Raw genomic sequence first — 11,086 nt, 5'->3', positions numbered from 1 at the left:
GTTTCTGTCCCATTTTTTCACATCCTCTCCATAAGTTTTTTTTTTTTTATCTGTTGCTTTCAGGCAAAAGATACTGAAGTATGAAAGGAAGAACTTCCAGATTCACACACAAGCAGATTTCCCTTTGAAATCAGACATCATGTTTGGACTTGTCGACTTGTTGGGCGGATAACTTTGTGCAATATTTTGGGGGTTTATGAACTAAGGATGTGAGGCAGTTGAGGGTTTAGAAGAGTTTGAGTGAGTGGGTTGCTCTTTATTCTTTTTTTTTCGCACCTTTTATTGCGCTTTTATTCTCTTATTTATCGTTTTATTTATTTTATTTTTTTAATATATTATTGCTTTAATCTTTACTCTCATGGTACCAGGAAACACTATTTCACCATTATTCTCTTTATGAGGGCAAGTGACAAAAAAAGCTTCTATTCTATTCTATTTTAATCAAATTCCTTCTTAATCCAGCTGCTGTTTCTGTTCTAAAGAAAAGCTGATAAGAAAACAGATTTGCAGAGTTCAAAGGCGAAATAATAGGAACTTGTTTTACAAATGAAACCCAAAAGTATTTTTTTTATGATTGTGATGTGGTTAGCAATTTTTATAATTTTTATATTTATGTAAATGGATTGCAACAACAACAAAAAATCAGTAAATGACGTACAAAATTTAGTTGTATTGACAAATAAAAGAAGATTCTTACTCAACAATTTAGTTATTTAGGTAAAAATGTTTATTCATAAATGTCAATTTTTGAAAGAGTCCAATTTTTTTCTTCTAAATGAGTTTCACCTTTTCTAAAAATCTTTAAAAAAGATTGAAAAAAAAAATGAATTTTTGTCCGTTTAGCTGGACTGATGTGATTTTTCCTTACCATTGAATTCATGGATAATCTTAGTTAGAGTTATTTATGTGTTGATCCCTTCCAATTCAATTCATTTTCTAAGAACAGATTTTTTTTTCCTTTTTTATTTCAAATATATTGTCAAATTTTATTTTATGTTTTTGATTCAAGTTTATGGTTTATGTTATAATTGTTTTTTTTATTTACTGTCAATAAAAAAAGGTTATTTTTACAAATAATACGCTCAGCCACAAGAGGGCGCCAAAGTTAATTAGCAGCTTATCGAACCCATTATATGTAGTTTTTTCTGAAAACTTTACTCATTTTTAAGTAAATAAACATGTATGTGGCTTTTAGCTTGTATCTTTATAAGAAGATGTTTCAAACTTCTAAAACTGATTTAAACTCAACGATTTAAAGTAATTGTCTCACATTAGTAGCTTCAAAAAAGGATTTAAATCTTACAATTTATAGTAATTTGATAAGAAACTTCTCACATTAGTGGCTTTAGGTAGACTGTAGGATGTGTCTTGAATTAAAAAAAAGAATACTAAATAAAAAGCTCATCTTTGTTTCTTTGTTAAGGCTCCTTTAAGAGAAGACCAGCACTGCTTTTGATAAACATTTGCAATAATATTTCTAACCACAAGGTGGCAGCATAGACCAAAGGAAAGCTTCTTTAAAAAGCTTCTTCAGTTTTAACCTAGCAACAGGCCTGCTGCTTGTTCATTCAAACACCTACATGTCAGCATGGTGTGATGATTTCCATGTTCACACAATTCATCACAAGTACGCACAAACAGATCAGTCGAACAACAAATTCATGGAGGTGATTTATGGATACTAAATGTAAAAGAAATGCCATCAAATGAACTTTTATGCAAATACATTTCATAATTTGTTTTTTTCTATCCTTCTATTATTTACTGTCTTTTTCATCCAATTTAACAAAGCAGTATGGAGACATGACAACAGGGGGAAAAAAAGCAATGCTTAAATCAATTGTTTCTGCAAGTCTCAAGACTGCCATGCTGTAAATTGGCGCTGAATGAAAGCACTATGTGGATTTTTTTTCTTCTTCCATCATAGTTCCTCTTTTTGAATAAACAAGCAAACACTCCGGCAAACTCTGGTCAGTCCAGACCATGAAGCAGCTGTTCTCTTTTCCCTAAAATCATGTCAAGGGACTTTTGAAGGCATGTAGTTCCCAAAACATGTGATTTGTTTTTTTGTGGTATCATAATTCCCCTTGTGGATAAACTTACAGAAAACATTTTTTTTATTAAACTTATTGGAAAATGTATATCAATTTGATGCTTCAATCATACTTGCCTTGTGATAAACCATTCTGACTGTGGGAAGCACACAAATTAGTGCCATGTAATTACGAGACATACAGTAGTTTTCCAGTCTGCATGTGGGATGTCAGATGACAGGCAAATATACCATAAAAACCAACTTCCCCCAAATTTCTTCAGTACTTTGATGAACTCTTTGATCCTTGAGCTGTGTTGTGAGTGCAGACCGGAGGCGGCTTTAAAGGAGTTGAAGAAGTGCATGGGATTCCACGTCACACGCAGCTGCTTTGAAAAAAAAAAAAAAAAAGGAAGTCTTAATGCTTAATGTTGATATCTTTTAAATCCAGAACTTGCATCATTTCCTTTTTTTGCATTTTAGCACTCTACTAAATGTCTAATGCGGTTGCAAGCGCGGTGACGTTTTGTGCAACTTCATGCATTCAGTGCTATTTGGCCTCAGATGTGATAGGGTTAAAGTCAGGGGACAACAGATCTGGCAAGTTTTAAAAGGAGCAGTGTGCTTGCTTTGTTGGTTGGAATTTGCAGCTCCATGGAACGACTTAATAACAATGCGTGAAGCAATGAAAATTACACAGCTCCTGCGAGAGAGGAAAAATTAATTGCTCTCAGGTTGCATTCTGTGGAAGTTTCTTCATTCAAGTACTTGCATATGCGCACACAAGAGGGACCGGCGGAAAGAAAACGAAAAGGCCCCAAACTTTTTACCGTTTAGGCCCGGTTTAGCAGTGAGCAAAACCCGGCTTTAAATCTTGAATCTGCATCCTGTGTGTTTGGGTGTGTGAACCTGCAGCTTTGCAGAGCGCTGAAGAGAAGAATTAGGGCCTGGGCCGCATTCCAGCTCAACCTCCCTGGGTGAGAGACAGTATTCAGCATTCCTCTGCCTGTCTATCAGGCCAGGTGCATTCCAGAGAGCTCACTTTTAGACAAAGTTCACAGTTGAACAACATACTTTTAGGATAAATCACAAATGAGTCATATGCAAATGTGCATTTTATTAAAAAAAATGTCACAAAACTTTTTTTTAACTATGCAAATATAAAATTTTCTATTGATTTGTGTTTTATCATGCAAGGAATACAACTTTAAAGACTCACTCTGATCTCTTATCTCTTTTTTTACCTATTTTCCTTTTTTTTACAATAATGCTGTTTTAGCCTAAATCAAAAACGTGTTGTTTCTTAGGACATAGTTTCTGCAGAGCAGCAGGAGTTCATCAAAAACTTGCCTAAAAATTGTAGTCAGGATTGTAGGCAGGAAGTAAGCCAACACTAATTTCCCATCATCCCTTTATTTACACTCCTGCTTGCTAGCTCATACCCCCAAATAGCATTAGCAGTGTAATAAAAATGTTTTGAGCCAGATGCCAGCTCTGACAAGGAACATTTTTTTTTAATTAAAAAAAAAAAAAAAACGCAGTTTTTAGCCAAAATAAAAACGGTTCTTAGGACATAGTTTCTGCAGAGGATTTCATCAAAAATTTTCCGCAGAGTTGTGGGCGGGACTGTTGCCAGTGAGTAATCCTGCACTAATTTGCCATCATACCTTTATTTACATTTTTTTTTTTTTTTTGCTAGCTTGCAACCCTTCATACCCACAAACTAACATTAGTGGTGCAACAAAAATGACCGGAGCTATCCAGCCGTATTGTTTTAAGCCAGATGCCAGCTCAAACGAGGACAACGAAAAAGTACATGGATCAAGTGGATGCATCAGAATGGAGCTTGAAACCCGCCGATTGTAGTTTGAATTAGAAATGAACAATATATCAGTGCCAGTATTGGTATCACATCATTTGAGTTCATAGGTACTGGTCCAAAATTTAAAAAAAAAACACTTCCTAGGTCCCATAACTACACTTCCCATCAGCCCCTGCTGCCTCTGCCAGAAGCCCCAGAGCCTTTTCCCATCTTCAAACACTCCTAGCAGTATTTAGCGGTGCGAAGTCTTGTTTGTGCCTGCAGCACTGGGCTGATCGTCTGTTTCATCCGACTCCTTCTTCTACGATTCTGATTGTTTGACGCCTGCCCCGAGCCTCGTCTGGGCCTAAACCACTCTGGTTGTTCTCTGATGCCCTCATGACCTCTGCCTGACCCCGATTTAGCTTTATAGACTTTTAGCTGTGATTTACTCCTGTTCTCCTGTTTGAGCCAATAAAGCCCGATTGTGACAGAAACGTTTTCCTAAGATCGCCACACCCCTCAAAGCGAGCACGGGTGAATCTGTCAATTAAATGTTGGCGGCGGGGCCAGTGGGAGCCACATGCTCTTACAGAGGCATCTGATTGGTCTGTTTATAACTTGAATAACTTGCAATAAAGAAAAAAATATCTTTAAAAAAATAGGATTATAAAGAACGTGCTAAGAAGGAAACATTAGAGCAAGAATGGTTAATCTGATAAATAAAAATGACTGGAAATAACTGTCTATTTCTCAATGGGAGTCTATGGGACTTTTAGCAACCGGCGGGTACTTCCTACACAGAGGGAGAGGGGTTCTACAGTCCATCTTTATACGTTCTATGGGCCCATCCCTAGTTTGTATGTCACAAATAAACTCTTTTACGGCTTCATTTTTTCGTCTGCTCCTGATTCACAACTATTTGAATAAATAAATACTCAGAAAAGCAGTTTTAATCCTAATTTTGTTTGTATATGTCCTAAATTATGAGAAAAATGCTGTGTTAAAAACGCCATTTTCCATTTGGAGTCTGTCTTGAAATGCAGAATATTAGTTATTTTTTTTAATTTGGCAACAAATCGAAAAAGCAAAATACCATGACATGTTGTGCTCCCCTTTTTGTTTATGCAAACATGTGCTACTTGCATAATTTCACCAGTTTTGCCCGTGCAGTTCTGCTGATGGCCACTAGGACGCGTCCTGAAAAAGATCTCTACCTCTTAAGTTTCTCCTGTGATTCAATCATTTCAAATGCATGGATTTCTGTGTTTGGAGGAGGCTGAGCTATTTAAAGAGCAGAGGTTGAGTACACTGTGAATGTACAGCCAGCCTCTTTTGAAGTTCATACGGTTCTGTGATGCACCGTGAGTCACACATGACCGTGCAAACGGGGGTGGAGTGTGTGTGTGTTCATCTCAGTCTTTTTTCTGCTTTTTTTTTTCCGCAGATTTGCTTCGATTCCAACCTCTGCAGAACTGAAAGAGTTGGGTCAAAAACACCAGGCTGTCTCTCTGCGTACAGACAAGGATGAATCGACTGCAGCGAAGGGTAATGCAGGCGCAGGGAACAAAAAAAGTGTATCTTATATCACTGCTGAGCGTAGGCATATACTGGCAAGCATAAAGGCATAATGACGCCTCCCCCATGCATCAAATTCAGCTCTCATCCATCGCCATGCTCATCAGTTAAGTGCCTTCCTGGCCCCGGCTGCCTTCCTCTGCCACTCGCAGGAATGGATGGAGCACTGGAGCTCTGGTCTTCCTTTAAGCCGCCACCCCTTCAGCGCTCACAGGAGTGGTATGTTCCACATGGAGGACTGCAAAAGTTGAGAGAGCACATTGTTTGTAATCTGGCAACGCAGGGGTCACTTCCTGACTCGTGTGCCCGCTCTCTTCTCCCTCCCTGTCCATCAGTGGGCTAAGTAGGCGAGGGCTTTTGGACAAACCCCGTCCTTCCTCTTTTGTGTCTGAATGCTCTAACATCTGAAAACAATCAAATAATCTGGGCACAATACCTCTCTTTATGGAGGGGTGCTGGTGGTTCCCAGATGAGCGGGAGGATTAAGTGGAGGAGGCCGCAGGGGGAAGAAACAGAGGGATGTGGACGGACGAGGGCCTGCACTGTTGAGGAGGGGGATCTGAAGACGGACTTTAAATGTACTTGATAATCTCCTGTGTTTTTATTTGCCTCTGATTTCCCCCACATTCTGCACCAGTTTTGGCATAGTTGGCTAAACGTAATCATTCTCTTTAGCTTCTGCGGACGCTTCCAAAATATGATTGTTTACCAGAAAAGGAACTCTGGATATTTGCATGGAGTCGAGTGAAACATCAGTACAAAATGTGTTCTTTTGTTTTATTTTGGGTTCCTAACACTCTAATCAAACCAGAAAGTTTCAACACATTTGAGGACCAGCTGTAGTTTTGCTTCCATTTCAAGATCAAATTTAGGTTTTTAGAAAAAACCTTCTTTAAAGATCCACTCTGATGAAAATGGTGTTTTAACATGTTCTTGTGGTATTTTTCTAATGAACAAATATAAAGTAAATTAAGCTTAAAATAAGTATTTTTTTTATTCCAATCATTGTGAATCAGGAGCAGATGAAAAATTGAAAAATACTTGTAGATGTGATTGGTGTAGGTGCTATAGTTTGCAGCCTTCAAGCTCCCTGCTCCATAATGATGCATCCACTTACAGAAAAATAGATCCATTAAAGTCTTTATTTTTCTCATCCAAGCTGGTATCTGGCTCAAAAATGTATGGGTTATTTCGTTGGTCAAAAATGCAGACAACACCAGATGAACATTTCATGATTTATTGAAATAATGAGAACATTGTCCTGATTAGCTCTGACTGTGAACGTTTAATTTCTCTTTCAAAAATCCTTTTCACACATACCTTTTTGCCTTTGGTCAATAATCCACATTCAAACCAGTTCATCCAATTCGTTGCTTGCTTTTTCTACTGGGAAATAGTCTGCCCCCTTTCTCCACCCGGAAATATTCTTCTCCCCTTTTTCATCAGGAAATAGTCTGCTCGCCTTTTTAATCAGGAAATAATCTGCTCCCCTATCTCCACTAGGAAATAGTCTGGTCCCCTTTTTCATCGGGAATTGGTCTGATCCCCTTTCTCCACCAGGAAATAGTCTGCTTTCCATTCTCCACCAGGAAATAGTCTGATCCCTTTATTCATCAGGAAATAGTCTGCTCGCCTTTTTCCTTGAGGAAATAGTCTGCTCCCCTTTTTCATCATTAAATAATCTGCTCCCCTTTTTCCACCAGGAAATAGTCTGATCCCCCTTTTCCACCAGGAAATAGTCTGATCCCCTTTTTCATCAGGAAACAATCTGGTCCCCTTTTTCATGAGGAAATAGTCCCCCCCTTTCATCAGGAAACAGTCTGCTCCCATTTTCCCACCAGGAAATAGTCCACTTCCTCTTTTCATCTGGAAATAGTCTGATCCCCTTTTTTCCACCAGGAAATAGTCTGCTCCCTTTCTCCACCTAGAAATAGTCAGCTCCCCTTTTTCATCAGGAAATATTCTGCTTTCCTTTTTCCACTAGGAAATAGTGATCACCGTTAGCTTTGCAGAGAAAGTGTCTGTGTTAGCCTGGGGGCGGAGCAGACTCCTCCTGGAGGGGACGGTTCTCACCTTGTGATGTCAGCATGTGAGAACCCGCTCGTTTTCATGGGTATGGGAGGGGCTGCTGTTTTTAGATGATTACTCAGGAATGCCTGAACGGATCAAAATGCCGGTTTGGGTTTTTTTTATAGTGAGGGATGAACATTATTACACATTTATAGATTGATTGGAATGGAGTGAGAGGAAGCAAATTTATATAATCCCTCCCCAGCTTGACCAACTGACTTAGAACATTTTATTCTGTTTGTATTAGTTCAAATCAAATCTGTTTCTTTTATATTTTATATCCAACTGGACACACAGGAAGTAGTCAGTTGACTGACACCAGGTTTACTGTGATAAATAGCATGTCTAAATATTATTTTTTCCACAGGCATAACAGAGGCAGGAGGAAACATGGCGTGACGTTGCCATTCACACACAATCAACAAGCAGAAAAAAAAAAGTTTTACATAAAGTTTTACATAAAACAACAAGAACTCATGAATGGAGCTTCAGATCTTGATATCTGTGGTGTTCAGCTAAGAAGGAAACATGTACACCCACCCATGAGCACTAGAGTGTGGATAATCCATAAGTGTCACTTGAATAAAGATAGAATAGGACATGCATTTCTATGAAACACTATTTCTGGGGATCTTACAGTACATTATGAGTAAATTTCAACAGCAGATCGGATTTCAGAAAATCAATTTTGTTTAGATGATCCTCCATCGTTTCAGTTTTAGCATTCTTGAAGAGAATTGGAGAAAAACAGGGTGTACACACTAAAGGATACAACCTTACATAACTTTTCCCAAAAATTCCACAAAAATAAAGTTTACAAAATTAATCCTGCAACAAAAAAAAACAGCTAATACAGAATTTATATTAAAAAAATTTAAAAAAAAGAAGAAAAGTTTGCTAAATAATTGTCCTCATAAGTTTGGGAAATTCAGAACAAAGTTTGTGTAACACTAGATTATTTTCATGGTAACAGGAAACAGCTGCTGCTTAGCGGTTCATTTAGAACGATAAGCTATCTGGGAAGACTGTTTTAACAAAGTTTGGGGAATTTTAAAAACACAGAGCACTGCATGTTTGCATCTTACTGTTATTTGATACGCACACTTTGAATAGAAACAGCTTTATTGAGAAAACAGATGTGGGAAGAGTCAAAGAAGAGAGCTACAAGTGACAGAGAAAACTGAAAAATATTAGGAATATTTAAAAATGTATTGTATCTGATTCAATGGTTGTGACTAATATAACTGTTTAGCAATTTTGATATGCTCTTATTTAGCAAAAATGAACATTTTTTTCGTTTTTTGTCTTACTATATTTAAGTCCCCCTCCAATAAAAATCCTGTTTTTTTTAATTTGAACACATATGTGGGACATTTTTCTTATGAAAGACAACTATGTAGATCCCCATAGAACGAGTTACATAAAAATAACAGCTTTTCGTTTACTAGATCAGGAGAAAATAACACACGAAGAAGGATTGTTTTTAGTTCTTTCTCTTTTGAAGCCTTTTCTGTCATTTTTCTCACAAATAAGCTTTAAAAACCTTCTTTTTTTAAGTGGAAAGCATCTAAATCTATTTGGGAAACTGCTATCTGGCTGCAGAAAGGACTTCAAAAATGTTTGTCATATGATTGTTGCCCAAAAACCACAGAGGTTACAAACCAAAACATCCTGAAACCAGAACTGGAGAGGAAAGACATTCTGTCTGCTGCCTTATTGCAAAAAGATTGTTTTAATAGTTCGTCTTTTCCAAGATTCTTTTAACTTTTATTAAACATTCAAAGTTAGCTTCATAAATTATCTATAGTTTGGTGAAATGCCAATTGTTGCATTCTTTTTTTAATTAAATGGAATAAATCTTTCCTTTTTCCTTTCTGTTCTTTTTTACTTTCCCTTCTCTTCCTAAAAGCGGATCCACACATACATGTGCATACACGCCAAAGTCCTTGCCCCGTTTCTCATGCTGTTTCTTCTCATCCCCAGGAGAATGGTAAACAGTCATCTGTAACTTCCTCTCTAACATATTCATTAATCCCTTCTATCCTGTGGGGCTGGATGATGATTACAGGGAAGCCAACTGAAGCCGCCCAAATAAACACCCCTCAGGCAGTCACAAAGGCCTGTCCACCTCACCCTAAACACAGCTTCCCCAGCAAGATCAGGTTTCAATCAAACCCACGCACAACATACAAACAATAGGAAGTAAGAGTCGCGAGTCTTGAGCTCTGAAAAGGCCAACTGTGGCTGAAACTAATTTAGTTTCCTTTTTTTTTTTTACCCCACTTTTGTAGTTCAGACACTGGCAACCGGTTCAAGTGCACAGCAGGTTTTAGGAATTCAATCAAGTTTCTTTTAACTGTCGATGCAAAGCATGTAAAATGCAAGCAGTCGACGACTTACTGAAGCGGTTTCTGTTCACTTTAAGAGAAGGGAAGGACACAGTCCCTCAACAGCACTCGTGTGGTTTTGATGTTCCTATAACTGCAATGTAAAAACTCAGAAAACCCCAAACATTTCTTACTTTCAGTAGCTTTGACATCATAATGACCCTCTTTCTGAAACAACATCCTTGTGCATGCACAGTCACAAGACCAGCTCTTTAGGCTTCACACTAGTTCATCCAACTTTCTTTAGATTATTCCAAAAAAAAGTCTCAAATGTGATGCCAGAGGGACAACAGACACATTCATCCAGACAGAAAATCAGAATGAAAGCTTGCTCAATGCACATCAACCATACCTCAAGGTCCTCACACTTCCTTCCCCTCAAGCCACTACACCTTCTCTACTCACCACCCTGCAATTAGCTCGACTAAAAGTTGCAGGCTTCTGAGGTTTGGCTCACACTAATCATAGGTATGCATTGTTGTGTTCAGCTGCCAGGTCTTTAAAAATCAGCACTTCTTGTTTAAGCCACACCTCTTGGCTGCAGCTTGGAGCCCACTTTTGTCATCCAATTGAGTTATATAGATAAGACTTCTTTCAAGGGATTGTTTTTCTTCTCCCATTCTTTCTAAGGACTCAACAGTTTACTAAAATTACTTTTCGAGAAACGCCAACAAAAGTCGCGCTTTGATGTGGTTGAATTCCAAACCTATTCATTTTAAATAGTTTTTTGCCAACAGCTGTCATTAAGCATGCTCAGTCATTAAGTATCAGACAAAGTATGTCCCTTTTTAAGTCTATTATACAAAGAGATTCACTTCCTTTGTCTCTAGACCAGGGGTCTGCAACCTGAGACCAGGTGTGGCTCACTGGTTGAAGAAAAATAAAATAATAGTACTAAATTAGCATTGATTTAATTTAGACGAGCTAAGTTTATAAATTTATGGTTAAGGTGCACCTAGAAGCAAGATAAACCCTTTTTTTACATCCCTGCTGACATCGTTTTCTCACCACTTTGCTCCAAAGGTATAACAAGAGAAAATGTCTTGAGTTGTTAGAAACCTTTAGCTCCATTGGAGTGATCCTGTCTGGCACATGGCGTCTTTTATTTTGAAAAGACTTCATATGAACTTCTGTCAAAAGTAAACATGTTCTCATTTTTAGAAAAATCCATTTTTGTTTAATTCAATCAAAAAAATAAATAAAAGTAACAAAGCAAAG

This window comes from Oryzias melastigma, linkage group LG22 (genome assembly GCF_002922805.2).
Source record: "Oryzias melastigma strain HK-1 linkage group LG22, ASM292280v2, whole genome shotgun sequence".
NCBI classification, from domain to species: Eukaryota; Metazoa; Chordata; class Actinopteri; order Beloniformes; family Adrianichthyidae; genus Oryzias; species Oryzias melastigma.
Note: the sequence above shows the minus strand (reverse complement) of the source record.